The sequence below is a fragment of the Eleutherodactylus coqui genome, chromosome 5, assembly GCF_035609145.1.
Source record: "Eleutherodactylus coqui strain aEleCoq1 chromosome 5, aEleCoq1.hap1, whole genome shotgun sequence".
Lineage (NCBI taxonomy): Eukaryota > Metazoa > Chordata > Amphibia > Anura > Eleutherodactylidae > Eleutherodactylus > Eleutherodactylus coqui.
This window is the reverse complement of record NC_089841.1, coordinates 102,978,338-102,998,574: the sequence shown is the minus strand read 5'-3', so window position 1 is coordinate 102,998,574 and position 20,237 is coordinate 102,978,338. Positions and strand designations below refer to the sequence as shown.

At 46.8% G+C, this 20,237-nt stretch overlaps 1 pseudogene; it reads left to right on the top strand.

Moving 5' to 3' along the window:
- LOC136628795 (receptor-type tyrosine-protein phosphatase alpha-like) overlaps positions 1-8,056 on the top strand; it is a 36,002-nt pseudogene extending 27,946 nt beyond the window's left edge.
- Positions 8,057-20,237: the final 12,181 nt, after the last annotated feature.

The following is a 20,237-nucleotide window of genomic DNA, read 5'->3' as shown; positions in this document are numbered from 1 at the left end:
GCATTCACCATTGCATCTGACATGTTAATGAATGGCAACTTTAAAAGCCACAAATAAAGAGAAAAACATCATTATTTCCACATCCATCAGATGTAAACTAAACTGTGATTTCATTTGATTAGCTTGGGTAAGTTCTGCTGTGCCGTCAGCCCCATAGTAGACTTAAAAAAGAAATTACATGTTTTAAAAGTGTCTTATACCATCTGTTGCCAAATCAGTTCATAAAGAGTCTTAGGGTATGTTCCTACGAAGCGAAAAGTTCCACAACTGAAGATCCCGCTGAAAGTTCTGTAGCATTTCCGCATCCATCGGTGTGGAATTTGACGAGTATTTAGCTGCATTTCCACAGCTGATTTCAGCAGTCACATCGCTTAATTCCAAATTCCTTGCCCTGTCCGTACTTCCTTCACCCGGCTGACTCTAGTTAGTGCAACGCTGCTGTTCAGGTGATGCCACTTCCACATCTCCTGACCAGCAGCCTGGTGCTCAGTAGAGGTTGTCCTGTACCGGAAGAAAGGTTGCGCTGAGACTTTATTCCAACAGTGCGTTTTATCGTGGCGATTTTGCTGCGATAAAATGCCAGCTGAAACTCGCGACCATCTGAAGCATTGAATTCCAATGCTTTTTTTTGTGTAAGATTGGCCGGATGGAAAAAATAGCGCATTTCAACTGGCCCCTTTTACGCTGACCGGAAAAGATAGATCTGGTCATATCTTTGGCCGAAATATGGCGGGTGGTTCCATAGACTCCTATGGGAGCTGTCGGAAAAGTTCTACCAAACTCCCTCCCCCTCTCCGCCTCTTGCTGGCTACCAGCAAATGAAGGGGGTGGGACGGTGCAAGAGATTCGTACACTAGCTAAACTGTCTCCCCTGCTCAATGGTATTTCGGGCTGCGGCATATATGCACCGCATTCCTGGCTGTCTGAACAGGCGAGAAAACGAGAGATGCAGCCACAACTTGGTCACGACTGCCTCTTGTTTATGCGATTTTCGGCCGCGATGTGGCTGCTATGCGTGCGGCCGACAATCACATTGCCCATGCCCTAATCAGACTCTGCACCAATTGTGGGTATTTTGACTCCGTTTCGGATGCAGAAATGCTGCAGAATTTGCTGTGGAATTTTCCGCTGCAGAAACCTTGCAGCATTACTGCCCATGTGAACATACTCTTAACCCCTTAGTGACCACCCCATAGTTTTTGCTGGGCTTTAATCCCCAGGGCCGTAAAAACACACTTACTCTGGGAATTTAAGCCTTGCAGGCTGTGGACATGACAGCTCCATGCTGACAGTTACCAGAGGTAGCCGACGACCTGGAGCTGTCATGCGGTTCTGCGGGAAGCACCTTCCCCGGTCACGCGATCTCATTAAAGGTAATACAAAAGTTTTAAAAAGTTAAAGTTTCAGCCCCTTCACTGAACAGGGCCCGGGAAATTTTAAATCTTCTCACTACTAAAGGTAGCCAAGAGCCTGGAGCAGTGACTGAAGGCTGAAGTGAGCGGTACCTGGTCACGTGATCACCATTATGCAACACATAATGGCAATCATGTAAAAGTTGAAGTTTGATGCTCCATTCGTTTGGGCCCTGTTGTGCATCCAGAGAGAAGATTAGGGTTATAATGGGTATGTTTCTGAACACGGGACAAACAGGGGTATCCATTTTGGTGTGAAAGTCTTCATTCATATGTGTGCTGTATAAAAAAAACTTTTTAAAATGACACAATTGCCAAAAAAACGTAAATCATAAAATTTTCCTCCTGCTTTGCTTAGATTCATTCAAAAACTGTTGGGTCAAAATACACAGTACACTCTTACATGAATTCGTTAAGGGGTCTAGTTATCAAAATGGGGTCATTTGTGGGGGTTCTCTATCGTTTTGGCCACTCAAGGGCTCTACAAGTGTGTAATGAGGAATAAAACACTTTCAAGCAAAATGTCTGTTCTGAAAGCCACCGGCTGTTCCTTTCAGTTTAGGTCCCGTTGTGCATACGGACATAAGATTTGGGCCAGAACGGGTATGTTTCTGAACACAAGACAAACAGGGGTATCCATTTTGGGGTGCAAATTCTCATTTTCATGTGCACTATAGAAAAAAAAACTGTCTTTAAAATGACATATTTGTAAAAATAAGAGATTTTATTTTTTCTCCTCTAAATCGCATTAACCCCTGAAAAGAAACTGTGGAGTCAAAATACTCCTGACTCCCCTCAGTGAATATATTAAGATGTGTACTTTTTTAAAATGGGGTCATTTGTGAGGGTATCTATTATTCTGACACGTATGAGCCTTGGCAATCTTAGCGTGGTGCAGGAAAACAAAATGTTCCTCAAAATATTAATGATTAATGTTAAATTTGTACGTCTCTTAAATGGTTAAAAAAACCACGAAAATTTACCAATGTGCATCCAGAATAAAGTTAACAGATGGAAATATTTATCTTATCAAAATTTGTACAGTACGTTTGCACATATTTGAGATATTGCAGTTGAAAATGTGAAAAAATAACAATTTTTTTCAAAATTTTCCCTATATTGGCACTTTTAATAAATATACACAAATTCTATCAGTCTATTTGTACCACCTAAATAAAGTGGGGCTAGAGTTGGCTTCACACAGAGCCTTTTTGAAATGGGAGGAATTCACAAATTCAGTTGTGGCAAAATTCTGGTATATAAAAGTTGCAATTGTGGGGAAGATGCCAAAAATTCAGACTTTTTAGAGGTTTACTTCCAGGTCAGCCTAAGGGCTCATTCACATAGTCATATGTAAGGTTTCAGTAGCGTAAATATGCTGTGTCTTTATGTGACTAAAACCTGCATCAGGCTAGTGTCACTCGAGTGTTTTATCACACCGATTTTACCGCGATAAAACGTTGGATGAAGATCGCGACCATCTGAAGCATTGGATTCCCATGCATTTGTTCAGATGGACGATTTTCTGGTGCATAAAATCGTTCAGCCGGAAAAGATAGGTTTTACGCTTTTATGCTGGCCAGAAAAGATAGGTCTTGTCCTATCTTTAGCCAGAATACGCTGGCCATTCCCATAGACTCCTATGGGAGCCTATGAGAACCATTAGAAAAGGCAATAGGTAGGAAGTTTAGCAGTGGCTTGCATTGCTAAAGTCCCTCCCCCTCCCCTTGCAAGCAGCTCCCATAGGCTGGGGAGGGAGTTTAGCATGACTAGCTCTTCTAAGCTCCCACTCTGTCCTGCCCCGTCTGTCCCATTTCCTTGCCAGCAGCCAGGAAGGGGCGGAGAGAATGAGGGAAGGGAGTTTAGCAGAGCTGAACTCTCTTTCTCCAGCCAACGGTGCTACGGGCTGCAGCTTATAGACGCCACACCCGCTCATCTATGTGAACGAGAAAATGGGAGATTCAGCCGCGACTTGGTCGTGGCTGCCTCTCATTCAAGTGATTTTTTTCGGCTGCATTTTGGGCAGCCGAAATTCGCAGCGCCCGTGTGCTAGAGCCCTCACCCTGTATATTTTGGCCCTTCCTGCAGATTTTTGTGTGCATAAATATGCAGCATAATTACATGCATAAAGAAAATACGCAGAAGAGTCTATTGTTTTGCTGCGCAAATATATAGTGAATGCACACAGGTTTCTTGCATATTCACTTTGTATTTGCGCTAGGCTATTTACTTTTATGGCCTATTTCGGTGCATAATACTCACCAAAATAGAACATGCCACATATTTTTTCACACAACTGAAAATTGTGTGAAAAATACGCATTTGTAACTAAATCCTTTGCAATCAATGGGTTCAATTCACTACATATTACACGCGGAAAATATATGTGTGTAATTTGCACCATAAATATGGCTGTGTGAATGACCCCTAAATACCAAGTAACTTTTGGAGCAATCAAAGCACTGCTTCACATATGACATGCCACATTTGTTGGAGCTGTCAAACTTTGAAAAGCAGATGGGTTTGTAATAGGTTGTGTTCATCACAGTGATGAACAACTGCTCCATAGTGTGCCAGGCCTGCCCTCAGGGATACCATTATGTTAAAGTGTTGGACTGAAACCTTGCTTGACAGGCATCGACATCCAAGTCTTACAGATACAAAAAAAGAAACTTTGGATGCCACTTTTAGAATCGAAGAGCTCTATCATGCAGTTGGGACAACAAATAATAAATGCTCCATCCCTGACAGCCTTCCAATAGGGAAATTTGTGAAGTCTGGTGATCAATTGTTATACAAATTATTGAAGGTATTTCATTTTTCCTTCCATAAGGATGAATTTCCACCTACAGTAGTATGAATAAAGCTCTGATTACATTGTTTTTAAACTTTTTAAAACATTCTGCATTGTATAAACCAATCTCCTTATTACATTCTGACTATAAAATATTAGCTAAAATGTTGACCAGGAGGCTTTCAAAAGTCTGATTAAATTTGATATGTCTAGATCAAATTGGCTTCCCAGCAGGGCAATCTACTTTTGATAATATATGAAAACTATTCTGGAGTAACACATCAGGCTGTGGTCTCACTTGACTTGGTCAAAGCTTTTGACCACACCAAGTGAAGCTACAGTGGGGAAAAAAGTATTTAGTCAGATACCAATTGTACAAGTTCTCCCACTTAAAAAGATGAGAGAGGCCTGTAACTGACATCATGGGTAGACCTCAACTATGAGAGAAAACGCATCCAGAAAATCACATTGTCTGATTTTTAACGAATTTATTTGCAAATTATGATGAAAAATAAGTATTTGGTCAATAACAAAAGTTCATCTCAATACTTTGTTATATATCCTTTTTTTGGCAATGACAAAGGTCAAACGTTTTCTGTAAGTCCTCAAGGTTGGCACACACTGTGGCTGGTATGTTCGCCCATTCCTCCATGCAGATCTCCTCAAGGGCAGTGATGTTTTGGGGCTGTCGCTGGGCAACACGGACTTTCAACTCCATCCAAAGGTTTTCTATAGGGTTGAGATCTGGAGACTGGCTAGGCCACTCCAGGACCTTGAAATGCTTCTTACGAAGCCACTCCTTCGTTGCCCTGGCGGTGTGCTTGGGATCATTGTCATGCTGAAAGACCCAGCCACGTTTCATCTTCAGTGCCCTTGCTGATGGAAGGAGGTTTGCACTCAAAATCTCACGATACATGGCCCCATTCATTCTTTCATGTATACGGATCAGTCGTCCTAGTCCCTTTGCAGAGAAACAGCCCCAAAGCATGATGTTACCACCCCCATGCTTCACAGTAGGTATGGTGCTCTTTGGATGCAACTCAGCATTCTTTCTTCTCCAAACACGCCGAGCTGTGTTTCTGCTAAACAGTTCTACTTTGGTTTCATCTGACCATATGACATTCTCCCAATACTCTTCTGGATCACCCAAATGCTCTCTAGCAAACTTCAGTCAGCCCTGGACATGTAATGGCTTAAGCAGGGGGACACGTCTGACACTGCAGGATCTGAGTCCCTGGCGGCGTAGTGTGTTACTGATGGTAGCCCTTGTTACGTTGGTCCCAGCTCTCTGCAGGTCATTCACTAGGTTCCCCTGTGTGGTTCTGGAATTTTTGCTCACTGTTCTTGTGATCATTTTGACCCCACGGGGTGAGATCTTGCGTGGAGCCCCAGATCGAGGGAGATTATCAGTGGTCTTGTATCTCTTCCATTCTCTAATTATTGCTCCCACAGTTGATTTCTTCCCACCAAGCTGCTTGCCTATTGCAGATTCAGTCTTCCCAGTCTGGTGCAGGGCTACAATTTTCTTTCTGGTGTCCTTTGACAGTTCTTTTGTCTTCACCATAGTGGAGTTTGGAGTGTGACTGCTTGAGGTTGTGGACAGGTGTCTTTTATATTGATAACAAGTTCAAACAGGCGCCATTACTACAGGTAATGAGTGGAGGACAGAGGAGCCTCTTAAAGAAGAAGTTACAGGTCTGTGAGAACCAGAAATCTTGCTTGTTTTTAGGTGACCAAATACTTATTTTCCACCATAATTTGCAAATAAATTTGTTAAAAATGTGATTTTCTGGATGTGTTTTCTCATGTTGTCTCTCATAGTTAAGGTCTACCCATGATGTCAGTTACAGGCCTCTCTCATATTTGTAAGTGGGAGAACTTGTACAATTGGTATCTGACTAAATACTTTTTTCCCCACTGTATATCCCTTCTATGCTAACAAAAATTGGGGATTTGGTAACAGGTTGGTACTCTCATGGGTAATGTTGATTTATAGAGACTTGATAGTCAGAATTAAGGTAAATGGTGCTGCCTTTGCCATTTTTAAACTTCAAAGAGGCACTAGGTAGGGCTGCCCACTGTTTCCATTGTTATTTACTCTTGTAATTGTACTAGTGGTTTTAGCCATTTGTAATTGCTCGGAAATATAGTGCTTTAAGGTAACCAGTAACAACACTGACTCCATACAGTCTTTGAGAATATCACTGTCCATGCCACCACCATCAGCCCCATCAGTAAGACAAGCGTCTCAGTGATCCCTGACATTGATCGGTAAAGAACTGCACAAGACAGCCAACCAAGTCCAATCTGGAAAATTTGAATCGATAAGAGCACTATGACCACAGGTGCATCAGAGGAAGGAGGACAAGATGAGACACCCATTGTAACACTCATGGTGGCTCTCCTCATTATCATCATCTTCATTATCATAGTGCTGTACATGTTGCATTTTAAGAAGTATAAACAAGTGTAAAGTTACTCTAATTTTTCAGGCTTTCAAATGGAAGGGCCGGTGACACTGAATCTCTGAGCATGCCACTTTTGGCTGGATCTCCCAGCACCTACTGCTAGTACCCACCACTGCCTATCGATAAGCTGGGAGGAGATAAACTGCAGAATGGCCAATGACAATAAGCTCTTCCGGAACGAGTCCACTGCTTTGCTGGCTTGGAAAGTACCTGTGAAGCTATTTTCAAGAAAGAGAAGAAGAACTGATACATGAACATCTTACCTTATGATCATTCCAGACTTCGCTTGCGTCCCATCAAAGGAGTTCCAGATTCTGATTACATTAATTCCTCCTTCATCAATGGCTGCCAAGAGAAAAACAAGTTTATAGCAGCTCAAGGTCCAAAAGAAGAACTTGTGAATGATTTCTGGAGGATGATTTGGGAAGAGAATATAGTGACCATTCTCATGGTGACAAACCTGAAAGAAAGGAAGGAGTGTAAATGTGCCCAGTACTGGCTAGACCAGGGCTGCTGGAGCTACGGAAATATCAGGGTGTCTGTGGAAGATGTAACCTTCTTGGTGGACTAAACCATATGCAAATTCGCCTTTCAGCAATTCGGAAATATTACCAATAACAAACCTCAGCGCCTTGTCACTCAGTCGCACCTCACCAGTTGACCTTATTTCCGGGTTTCTTTTATAGAGATGTTGATATGTTTGGAGAAAGTGAAAGCCTGCAACCCACAATATGTCAGAGTCATCATTGTCCACTGCAGTGCCAGGGTAGGTCGCACTGGGACATTCAGCATCATAGACAGCATGTTGGATATGATGAACACAGAGAAGAAGGTGGATATGTACAGGTTTGTCAATCGGATCCGGGCTCAGCGCTGTCAGATGGTCCAAACAGATATGCAGTATTTGTTCATCTATCAGGAGCTGCTGGAGCATTTCCTATATGGAGACACAGAGCTCGAGGTGACCTTTCTATAAAACCCAACTGTAGAAGTTGTATAATAAAATCCCTGGGACCAACAGCAACAGACTTGAGGAAGAGTTCAAAAAAGGAATGTCGATTAATATTCTGAACAACAAGATGAGGACGGGTAACCTGCTGGGCGACATGAAGAAAAATCATGTCCTTCAGATAATTTCATATGAATTAGTTCCATATGAATTTTTCTTGTCTAGCACTAATGTTTTTTGCTACTTGCAACTTTATCATATGCTTTTCAGTTATTACAAAGCATTCAAACTTGTAAATCAAATGAATATCTTCCTATTTAATTCTCTGAAATGTTTACCAATTACCACTAGTTATGTACTGTGGTACAGGGTACCTGAGGAGCTTACTGAAGAAAAATGGTATCGGTTTTACAAAGTTTTCAAAAAACCCTAGCTTAACCCTTTCCAATCCAATTTGTATCCTGGTTTTCCTAGGGGGCTTACACTTTTTCTGCCGTTATACAATGATGCTATATGCTGGCTAAAGCCAGTACTGCCTGAGGTGACACGTTGGATAGGCTCCGACAGCAGAGAGGCTGGCAATATATTGTAAGAGAACCCTGACGGATGTCTTCCCACATCAGAGCTGTACAGCCTTAAATCATAATGTCGTCAGAGGTCAGACAGTGGATTGGAAAGGGTTAATTCCTCACTTAAGGGCTCCTTCACATGGGCGCTGCGATTTTCGGTAGCACGGACGACAGTCTCATGAACGTTTATGTGATTTGTATGCCCGTTTAGATGGCCCAAGTGCAGCGAATTTACGCCAAGCCCGGGATACTGTCGGACAGGGGGAGAGAGTTGAGCTTTGCTAAACTCCCTCCTCCTTCCTGCCCCTTCTCTGTCCCCTCTCTGCCCCCTCTTCACCCATTGCCTTTCACATGGGCGCATAAACAGCACCTTTTTACGGGTGACCGATATACGTAACCATCTGTGGCATTGGCTTCCAATGCAGTTGTTCACACGGGCAAATATATGGCACGTAAAAAAAGGCGAAAAATGTAACATATGCGACCAAAATATACACCGACGCATATACATTGGTCAAACAGATACTTCTGGAACTATGTTTTGGTCAATATACACCTGTGGGTCCAATAGACTCTGGGAGCGGGGGGGAAAAGGGAGGGGGAGGCTGCAAAAAGCTTTTAGGGGCCTCTATGTAGGCATTAAAAGTCATTGAGAGGAATAAAGCCGAGTGAGGGTTTTGCGGGGTGCAACATATTTTTTCGCTAAACACCACGCTCAACGGTAATGTGAATGGGCGGGAAAACGCTAATTAACCTGGCAGGAAAATGTCCTTTCACGCGATTTTACGGTGCCGGTGAGAAAACGTAAAAATACATACGCTCATATGAAAGAACCCTAAGGCTGAAAAAAGACACATGTCCATCCAATTCAGCCTGTTACCACCCCCTACCCGCCAATGTTGATCCAGAGAAAGGCAAAAAAAGCGATGAGGTATAAGCCAATTTTCTCAATTTAAGGGCTCGGAGAGACGAGTGTTTTGGTTTTTTTTGCGCGCCTACGGGAGCAAAAAAATGTGCAAAATGCACGTGACCAATGCTCTGTGCTTTTTTTTTTTACATGTGCTTGAAACAGTGTGTGCAGGCCTTCAACAGGCAAAGTTTCAGATGCCCGTTGACAGGAGCAGCTGTGCTTGTAGAAGCACAGCTGCTCCATGAGGGTCCCCTCATCATTGAACACTGAAATACTGTCACAGTGTTCAGTGGTGATGGGACTCCCCGCGAGGATGAAAGAATCCCTGCCCTAGCTATCACATTGCTTTCAATGGGACTGGTGCTGCTGACGCCCCATTGAAAGCAGTGGGATGAAAGCAACCCCTGCAGCAATGATTTTTGGGGTATGGCTTGAAATATAAGCCCTAGCCCGAAAATCATCCCTAGCTGTTAAAAAAAAAGAAAAAAAAATTGGTCACAGTGCTCAGCCAATCCTAGGCAGCGCTTTCTGGAGGCACGGATTTTTCAATCCCCAGCCACCAGAATACAGATGAAAAATTACGGAGATGGGGAAAAGAGCCGGACAGCGCTTCTAGGTGAGTTACATTTTTTTTTTTTTAACAGCTAGGGATGATTTTCGGGGTAGGGCTAATATTTCAAGCCACCCCTTGAAAATCATCACTGCAGGGGTTGCCTTCATCCCATTGCTTTCATAGGTGTGCAAGAAAAACTCACTTATTTGACCTAAGGGGAAAAAAACCTTTCCGTCTCTAATCTGGCAGTCAAAATAATGCCTGGATCAAAAACACTTCTGAAATTATTAGTGATTCTGACATGTAATATTGTATCGCTCAAGAAAGGCTTCCAGGCCCCTCTTGAACTCTTATTGAATTCGCCATCACCCATCCTCAGGCAGAGAGTTCCATAGTCTCACTGCTCTTGCAGTAAAGAACCCCCTTCTATGTTGGTCTAGAAACCTACTTTCCTGTAGATGTAGAGGATGCCACCTTGTTACAGTCACAATCCTAGGTATTTTCAGAATATATCAGAGTCTGGCAGCATAAACTGGTGCAAAATAGCTTCTTAATAAGAAAAAGCTTTTATTGTTCCATAGTCAGAAATGTAGGCATCGTTTCGACCAGTGACGTAGGGATGCCGGAAATTACTCAGAGAATGAGAGGTTCCGCGCCAGACGTGCCAATACAGATGAACATATATAAGTGAGTGTTATTGGAGTATGGGCATCCGGAACAGGGACTTGCTACATTGTTCTGTCAGATAGCGGTATGTAACACACTACTCTGAAAAATGTTTAACTGTTTATGTGGCTTTATGTTTTTAAGATGTTGTGCATATGTATTGTGCGTGTATATATATATATATATATATATATATATATATGTGTGTGTGTGTATATTTATGTATATATGTTGTTTGGTATTTAGGCTTGAGAAAGACCATCCTGGCCGAAACGTTGCTTACATTTCTGACTATGGAACAATAAAAGCTTTTTCTTATTAAGAAGCTATTTTGCACCAGTTTAAGCTGCCAGACTCTGATATATTCTGAAGATTCTGAAGTTGAGTGTTCACAACTTCCTTGACGGCTGTGCATTTATTATAATATTAGAAGATTCCCCCCAGAGTGGGGTTTTCCTATTTTGTGAGTGCTGCTGCATATTTCAGCATTATATGAGGACAGTCCTGGGTATAAATTGATGATGGGAGAGATCTCTGTATTGTTACCTGATATGTTTATACATAGTTATTAGGTCGCCCCTCAGCTGTATTTTTTCTAAACTAAATAATCCCAATTTTGATAACCTCTCTGGGTATTGTAGTCCGCCCATTCCATTTATTACTTTAGTTGCCTTCCTTTGAACCCTCACAAGCTCTAATATGTCCTTCTTTAGTACTGGTACCCAAAACTGTACGCAATATTCTATGTGTGGTCTGACCAGTGACTTGAGGAAGAACAACAATGTTTGATGCACCCCATGATCCTATTTGCCTTGGCAGCAGCTGCCTGACACTGGTTGCTCCAGTTAAGCTTACTGTTAACTAAAATCCCCAAGTCCTTTTCCATGTGAGTGTCACCCAGTGGTTTCTCATTTAGTGTGTAATGGTGACATGTATTTCCCCTGCCCATGTACATAACCTTACATTTATCAGTCTTAAATCTCATTTGCCACTTTTCTGCCCAAGTCCTCAACTTATCCACATCCTCTTGCAACCACATTCTGTCCTCTCTTCTGTTAATTACTTTACATAGTTTTGTATCATCTGCAAATATTGCTATTTTACTGTGCAATCATTCTACCGGGGCGCATATATATATATATATATATATATATATATATATATACAATAGGGTCCAGTACCGACCCCACTAGTAATGGTGACACAGAGTATGTACCATCCATTTCTTACCACCTCTGCTTCGTAGAGCCAATTACTTACCCACTTATACACATTCTCACCCAGAACAAGCATTCTCATGTTTTGTACCAACCTTTTATGTGACACATTATCAAACACTTTGGTAAAGTCCAGATACACAAGACTCAATGACTCTCCCTGGTCCAGTCTAGAACTTACCTCCTCATAGAAGCTGATCAGATTGGTTTGACAGGAGCGATCTCTCATAAATAGAGATGAGCGAACGTACTCGTCCGAGCTTGATACTCGGGCGAATATTAGCGTGTTCGGGATGCTCGGTACTCGTAACGAGTACCACGTGGTGTTCCGGTTACTTTCAGTTTCCTCTCTGAGACGTTAGCGCGCTTTTCTGGCCAATTGAAAGACAGGGAAGGCATTACAACTTCCCCCTGTGACGTTCAAGCCCTATACCACCCCCCTGCTGTGAGTGGCTGGGGAGATCTGATGTCACCCGAGTATAAAAATCGGCCCCTCCCGCGGCTCGGCTCAGATGCCTTGTGAGTTAGCTGAGGGAAAGTGCTATCGTGCTGGAGCTGCTGTAGGGAGAGCGCTAGGAGTTAGTGTAGGCTTCAAGAACCCCAACGGTCCTTCTCAGGGCCACATCTAATAGTGTGCAGTACTGTGTTAGCACTGTTTTTTTTTTTTTTTTCAAAATTGGATCTGCAGAGCATTGCGCCCTGCAATAGGGACAGAAGTGGTGGTTAGGCAGGGAGAGTGTTAGCAGTGAGTGTAGGCTTCAAGAACCCCAACGGTCCTTTCTAGGGCCACATCTATCCGTGTGCAGTACTGTCCAGGCTGCTGTTAGCAGTGTTGCATATTTTTTTTTTCTTCTCAAAACCGGCTGTGCAGACCATTGCACCCGGCATTAATACTACAGGGATAGAATTGTGTAGGCAGGGCCAGAAGACATACATTATTCATTGAATAGACGCAGTGTGGCTTTTCCTTTGAAAAACAAGGGAAAAAATTGTATTTCGCCTGCCTCTCACAGTCCTCAGGGCTCTGGGTACGTGTGTGCTGCGTGCAGAACGTTAAAAAAAATCAGACGCAGCCAGCTACGTTTTACTGCAGGCTTGCGCCAATTTTTTTCCTGCATGGGAAATCCCTGATCTGCTGTAGCGAATAACTTTGCATCACTGCAGTTCTCTGACACATTTGCAGGGCCACAACACAGTTATTAAACTTAGTAGTATTCATTGAATACACGCAGTGTGGCTTGTCCTTTGAAAAACAAGGGAAAAAATTCTATTTTGGCTGCAGGCTTGCGCCAATTTCTTTCCTGGCTTGGAAATCACTGGTAATACAGCATGCTGAGGGGTAGGGGTAGGCCTAGAGGACGTGGACGCGGCCGAGGATGCGTAGGCCCAAGTGAGGGTGTGGGCACAGGCCGAGCTCCTGATCCAGGTGTGTCGCAGCCGACTGCTGCGCGATTAGGAGAGAGGCACGTTTCTGGCGTCCCCACATTCATCGCCCAATTAATGGGTCCACGCGGGAGACCTTTATTAGAAAATGAGCAGTGTGAGCAGGTCCTGTCGTGGATGGCAGAAAGTGCTTCGAGCAAGCTATCATCCACCCAGAGTTCTGCGCCGTCCAGTGCTGCAAATCCGAATCCTCTGTCTGCTGCTCCTCCTTCCTCCCAGCCTCCTCACTCCACTACAATGACACATGCTCAGGAGCGGGAAGACTCCCAGGAACTGTTCTCGGGCCCCTGCTCAGATTGGGCAGCAGTGGTTCCTCTCCCACCAGAGGAGTTTATCGTCACTGATGCACAACCATTGGAAAGTTCCCGGGGTCCGGGGGATGAGGCTGGGGACTTCCGGCAACTGTCTCAAGACCTTTCAGTGGGTGAGCTGAGGTGACTGACCCCACCTGGTGTGCAACGCCTACTCAGGACAGGTCTTCAGAGGGGCAGGCAAGGGCAGCAGCAGGGCAGGTTGCAAGAGGCAGTGCGGTGGCCAGGGGTGGAGGCAGGGCCAGACCGAATAATCAACCAACTGTTTCCCAAAGCGCACCCTCGCGCCATGCCACCCTGCAGAGGCCGAGGTGCTCTAAGGTCTGGCAGTTTTTCACAGAGACGCCTGACGACCGACGAACAGTGGTGTGCAACCTTTGTCGCGCCAAGATCAGCCGGGGAGCCACCACCAACAGCCTCACCACCACCAGCATGCGCAGACATATGATGGCCAAGCACCCCACAAGGTGGGACGAAGGCCGTTCACCGCCTCCGGTTTGCACCGCTGCCTCTCCCCCTGTGCCCCAACCTGCCACTGAGATCCAACCCCCCTCTCAGGACACAGGCACTACCGTCTCCTGGCCTGCACCCACACCCTCACCTCCGCTGTCCTCGGCCCCATCCACCAATGTCTCGCACCGCACAGTCCAGCCGTCGCTAGCGCAAGTGTTGGAGCGCAAGCGCAAGTACGCCGCCATGCACCCGCACGCTCAATCGTTAACCGTCCACATAGCCAAATTTATCAGCCTTGAGATGCTGCCGTATAGGGTTGTGGAAACGGAGGCTTTCAAAGCTATGATGGCGGCGGCGGCCCCGCGCTACTCAGTTCCCAGTCGCCACTACTTTTCCCGATGTGCCGTCCCAGCCCTGCACGACCACGTCTCCCGCAACATTGTACGCGCCCTCACCAATGCGGTTAGTGGCAAGGTCCACTTAACTACGGACACGTGGACAAGCACAGGCGGGCAGGGCCACTACATCTCCCTGACGGCACATTGGGTGAATTTAGTGGAGGCTGGGACAGAGTCAGAGCCTGGGACCGCTCACGTCCTACCCACCCCCAGAATTGCGGGCCCCAGCTCGGTGGTGGTATGTTCGGCGGTGTATGCTTCCTCCACTAAAGCACCCTCCTCCTCCTCCTCAACCTCTGTCTCGCAATCTAGATGTGTCAGCAGCAGCAGGACGTCGTCAGCAGTCGGTGTCGCGCGGCGTGGCAGCACAGCGGTGGGCAAGCGTCAGCAGGCCATGCTGAAACTACTCAGCTTAGGAGATAGGAGGCACACGGCCCACGAACTGCTGCAGGGTCTGACAGAGCAGACCGACCGTTGGCTTGCGCCGCTGAGCCTCCAACCGGGCATGGTCGTGTGTGACAACGGCCGTAACCTGGTGGCGGCTCTGCAGCTCGGCAGCCTCACGCACGTGCCATGCCTGGCCCACGTCTTTAATTTGGTGGTTCAGCGCTTTCTGAAAAGCTACCCACGCTTGTCAGACCTGCTCGTAAAGGTGCGCCGGCTCTGCGCACATTTCCGCAAGTCCCACACGGACGCTGCCACCCTGCGCACCCTGCAACATTGGTTTAATCTGCCAGTGCACCGACTGCTGTGCGACGTGCCCACACGGTGGAACTCTACGCTCCACATGTTGGCTAGGCTCTATGAGCAGCGTAGAGCTATAGTGGAATACCAACTCCAACATGGGCGGCGCAGTGGGAGTCAGCCTCCTCAATTCTTTTCAGAAGAGTGGGCCTGGTTGGCAGACATCTGCCAGGTCCTTCGAAACTTTGAGCAGTCTACCCAGGTGGTGAGCGGCGATGCTGCAATCATTAGCGTCACCATTCCTCTGCTATGCCTCTTGAGAAGTTCCCTGCAAACCATAAAGGCAGCCGCTTTGCGCTCGGAAACAGAGCCGGGGGAAGACAGTATGTCGCTGGATAGTCAGAGCACCCTCCTTTCTATATCTCAGCGCATTCAGGAGGAGGAGGAGGAGCATGAGGAGGATGAGGAGGAGGGGGAAGAGACAGCTTGGCCCACTGCTGACGGTACCCATGCTGCTTGCCTGTCATCATTTCAGCGTGTATGGCCTGAGGAGGAGGAGGAGGAGGAGGAGGATCCTGAAAGTGATCTTCCTAGTGCGGACAGCCGTGTGTTGCGTACAGGTATCCTGGCACACATGGCTGACTTCATGTTAGGATGCCTTTCTCGTGACCCTCGCGTTACACGCATTCTTGCCACTACGGATTACTGGGTGTACACACTGCTCGACCCACGCTATAAGGAGAACCTTCCCACTCTCATTCCCGAAGAGGAAAGGGGTTCGAGAGTGTTGCTATACCACAGGACCCTGGCGGACAAGCTGATGGTAAAATTCCCATCCGACAGCGCTAGTGGCAGAAGGCACAGTTCCGAGCGCCAGGTAGCAGGGGAGGTGCGGAGATCGAGTAGCATGTACAGCCCAGACAGTGCAACAGTCTTTAAGGGCCTGAACAGCTTTATGGCTCCCCAGCAAGACTGTGTCACCGCTCCCCAGTCAAGGCTGAGTCGTCGGGAGCACTGTAAAAGGATGGTGAGGGAGTACGTAGCCGATCGCACGACCGTCCTCCGTGACGCCTCTGCCACCTATAACTACTGGGTGTCGAAGCTGGACACGTGGCCTGAAGTAGCGCTGTATGCCCTGGAGGTGCTTGCTTGTCCTGCGGCTAGCGTCTTGTCGGAGAGGGTGTTTAGTGCGGCTGGGGGAATCATCACAGATAAGCGTACCCGCCTGTCAACCGACAGTGCCGACAGGCTAACACTCATCAAGATGAACAAAGCCTGGATTTCCCCAGACTTCTCTTCTCCACCAGCGGACAGCAGCGATACCTAAGCAATACGTAGGCTGCACCCGCGGATGGAAGCATAGTTCTCTCTCACCATCCAAAACGGGGACATTTCTGCTTCATCAATCTGTGTATAATATTCCTCCTCCTCCTCCTGCTCCTCCTCCTGAAACCTCACGTAATCACGCTGAACGGGCAATTTTTCTTAGGGCCACAAGGCTCACTCATATAATTTTTCTAAAAATTTTTTTATACGTTTCAATGCTCTTAAAAGCGTTGGAACTTTAACTTGAACCAATTTTTCGTTAAACTGGGCTGCCTCCAGGCCTAGTTACCACTTAAGCCACATTAACCAAAGCGATTAATGGGTTTCACCTGCCATCTTGGTTGGGCATGGCCAATTTTTACTGAGGTACATTAGTACTGTTGGTACACCAATTTTTTTGGGCCCTCACCTACAGTGTAATCATAGCAATTTCTATGTTCTTCGCCTGCACTCATGGTACAGAAAGGTGTGTGGGGTTGGCCTACACTTTAGCTACATAAATGTAACTTGGGCCTTGGCTATACTGCAGCTACTGAAATGGAACTAAGACTGCGCTCCCACTATACTGCTGCTTCGGAATTGTTCCTGGGGCCTGTGTAGGCTGCTACTATTACTTAAATGGAACTTAGACTATGCTCCTCCTATACTGCTGCTTCGGAATTGTTACTGGGGCCTGTCTTGAGTGCTACTATTACTGAAATGGAACTAATACTGTGCTCCCCCTATAATGCTGCTAGTGATATGTTAGTGGGGCCTGTCCTAATGCTACGGCTGAAATGTTACGAATTCTGGGCTCTGCCTATACCGCTGCTAATGGTATGTCTCTGGGGTGTGGAAACAGAGGCTTCACAAAGACATGATGGCGGCGAGGCCATTTCCCACCAACGCGGTTACTGTTAAGGTGCATATAACCATGGACACGTGGAGAGGACACGTAGTGCCTCAAAAACATCCCCCTCCTCCTCCAACAATGAAAACATTCTTGGCAAATGCCTTTGCATTGGTTCGTCTGGTGGCAGTCCAAGAATTTCACCTTTACCGACACAACAAGAGAGCCCCCCCACCATCCCCCCGCCACGGCCCACTTAATCCTGGCCACATTCCGAAAACCAACAAAATACAACCGTGCTACTAGGTCCGCAGTCACCACCACATTACCACCAACGCGGTTACTGTTAAGGTGCATATAACCACGGACACGTGGAGAGGACACGTAGTGCCTCAAAAACATCCCCCTCCTCCTCCAACAATGAAAACATTCTTGGCAAATTCCTTTGCATTGGTTCGTCTGGTTGCAGTCCAAGAATTTCACCTTTACCGACACAACAAGAGAGCCCCCCCACCATCCCCCCGCCACGGCCCACTTAATCCTGGCCACATTCCGAAAACCAACAAAATACAACCGTGCTACTAGGTCCGCAGTCACCACCACATTACCACCAACGCGGTTACTGTTAAGGTACATATTACTAGTCTGACTGGGGCATACAGACACCTTGACAGAATGAATAGTGTGTGGCACATAGGTTCCCCATTGCTATGCCCACGTGTGCAGCTCCTGATGGAGGTGGCACAGGATTGGATTTCTCATTGCTTCTGTACAGCATTGTGGGCTATCGCCCCACCACTTTTAAAGAGGGTCGCTGCCTAGCCGTGCCAACCCTCTGCAGTGTGTGCCTGCAGTTCCTCCTCATGGCAGACGCACTTATAAATAGACATGAGGGTGGTGTGGCATGAGGGCAGCTGAAGGCTGCGCAGGGACAGTTTGGTGTGCGCTGTGGACACTGTGTCGTGCAGGGGGGAGGGGGGTTGGGCAGCATGTAACCCAGGAGAAGTGGCAGCGGAGTGTCATGCAGGCAGTGATTGTGCTTTGTTGTAGCTAGTGTGGTGCTTAGCTAAGGTATGCCATGCTAATGAGGGCTTTTCAGAAGTAAAAGTTGTTGGGAGGGGGGGGGGCACTCTTGCCCGTATTGTGGCTTAATAGTGGGACCTGTGAACTTGAGATGCAGCCCAACATGTAGCCCCTCGCCTGCCCTATCCGTTTCTGTGTCGTTTCCATCACTTTCTTGAATTGCCTAGATTTTCACACATGAAAAACTTAGCGAGCATCGGCGAAATACAAAAATGCTCCGGTCGCCCATTGACTTCAATGGGGTTCGTTACTCGAAACGAACCCTCGAGCATCGCGATAAATTCGTCCCGAGTAACGAGCACCCGAGCATTTTGGTGCTCGCTCATCTCTACTCATAAACCCATGCAGATATGGAGTTATACAGCTATTTTCCTGGAGGTACTCAATTGCATCTCTTAGAAACCCTTCAAACATTTTACCCACAATGAAAGTAAGACTTACCCAGCTGTTGTTTTGCAGGTTCACTTTTTGACCCGTTTTAAATACCTTCTCTGATTGGTGTTATGCACTTTCTCTTTTCTTCTCCACCTAGCGCAGACTACCATGAAGACTTCTTAACCCCTTAACGACCAGCCCATAGTCTTTTTACGTGCTGCTCAAGTGGGCTTTATTCTCTGAGGACGTAAAAACATGCGTCCTGCAGAGAATAAAGCCCTGTGGGCTATGGACGTGACAGCTCCATGCTGTCGGTACCCGCAGGTAGCCGACAGCATGGAGCTGTCATCCCGGGCTGCAGGGACGCCCCCTCCCTGGAATTGCGATCGGCGCTATCCAATGGATAGCGCCGATCGCAATAAAGTGTAAAAAAAAAGTTTAAAAAGTTAAAGATTCAGCTGCCCTGATGGATCAGATTCATCAGGGCAGCTGAAAGTACTTACCCGGCTTCCCTGATGTCTGCCGCGGAGAATGGGTCCTCCGGGACCCGGTGCGGCTCTTCTGCGCTTGCGCGCCAGACGAATGACGTCACGCGCATGCGCAGAAGAATGGGAGCCCCAGGGAGTTTAAAATGTCCTGGTTCCCGGCTCCTGAAGGTAGCTGGGAACCAGGGGATGTCCCCGGGGACTGCGGCGAGCGGTCCCCAGGCCCGCGATCGCCGCTATCCAGTGCATAGCGGCGATCGCGAAAAAGTTAAAAAAAAATAAAAATTAAGGTTAATTTCACCTCCCCTCATGGATCGGATCCATGAGGGGAGGTGAAAATACTCACCACCGGTCCTCAGCGGTGTCCCGGTCTTCCGGGAGCTGAGTCCCCTTCTGCGCATGCGCGCCCGATGATTGACATCGGGCGCGTGCACAGAGAGGCTCAGGACCCGGGAAATTTAAAATCCCTCTGCTCCTGGCTTGCCATGTGTAGCCAGGAGCAGAGGGATGTCACTGCTGAGATTATCACTGTTATCCAATGGATAGCAGTGATAATTTAAAGTAAAAAAAAGTAAAAAAAAGTTTAAAACGCTTACATTTCATCTTCCCTCATGGATCATATTCGTGAGGGAGGATGAAATTACGTACCTACGGCCCCCAGATTAATCCGTGGACCTCACCCCAGCTTCTGCGCACACGCCCGTCGCCAAAGCGGCGGACGCATGCGCAAAAGCTGTGGATTGCCAGGATAACTTAAAATCTCTCTGCTCCTGGCTACAAAACTTAGCCAAGAGCCTGGAAATTTCACGGGGGGCGGTGGTGAGCGGTTCCTGATCACGTGTTCGCCGTCATCCAATGGATAATGGCTATCATGTAAAAGTTTTAAAAAAAAGTTCGTTTCATCTCCCATCACCGATGCGATCGGTGAGAGGAGATGAAACTTTTTACCGGAGGCCTCCGTATTTGCACCCCGACGCGATCCTCATCCGTGAACTTACCCGGATTGTGCACATGTGACCGCCGGCAAAATACCGGACACATGCGCAGGAGTCAGGGAGCCCAGGAAACTTAAAATCTCCTTGCTGGAGCCTGGAGCAGTGACGGGTGGCCTCGCTGAGTGGTCCCCGGTCACGTGATAAAAAAGTAGCGATCTAACACAGGTCACTCTCACATGACCGGATAGGAATTACGGATTCCGCATGCGTCTGATCCGCGGTATTACGCAGATCAATCGCATTGGATTACACAATTGCGCTCACATTAGCGGGTCGGATTTGCATAATCCACTCGCAGAAAAGAGAATGCAGCAGGT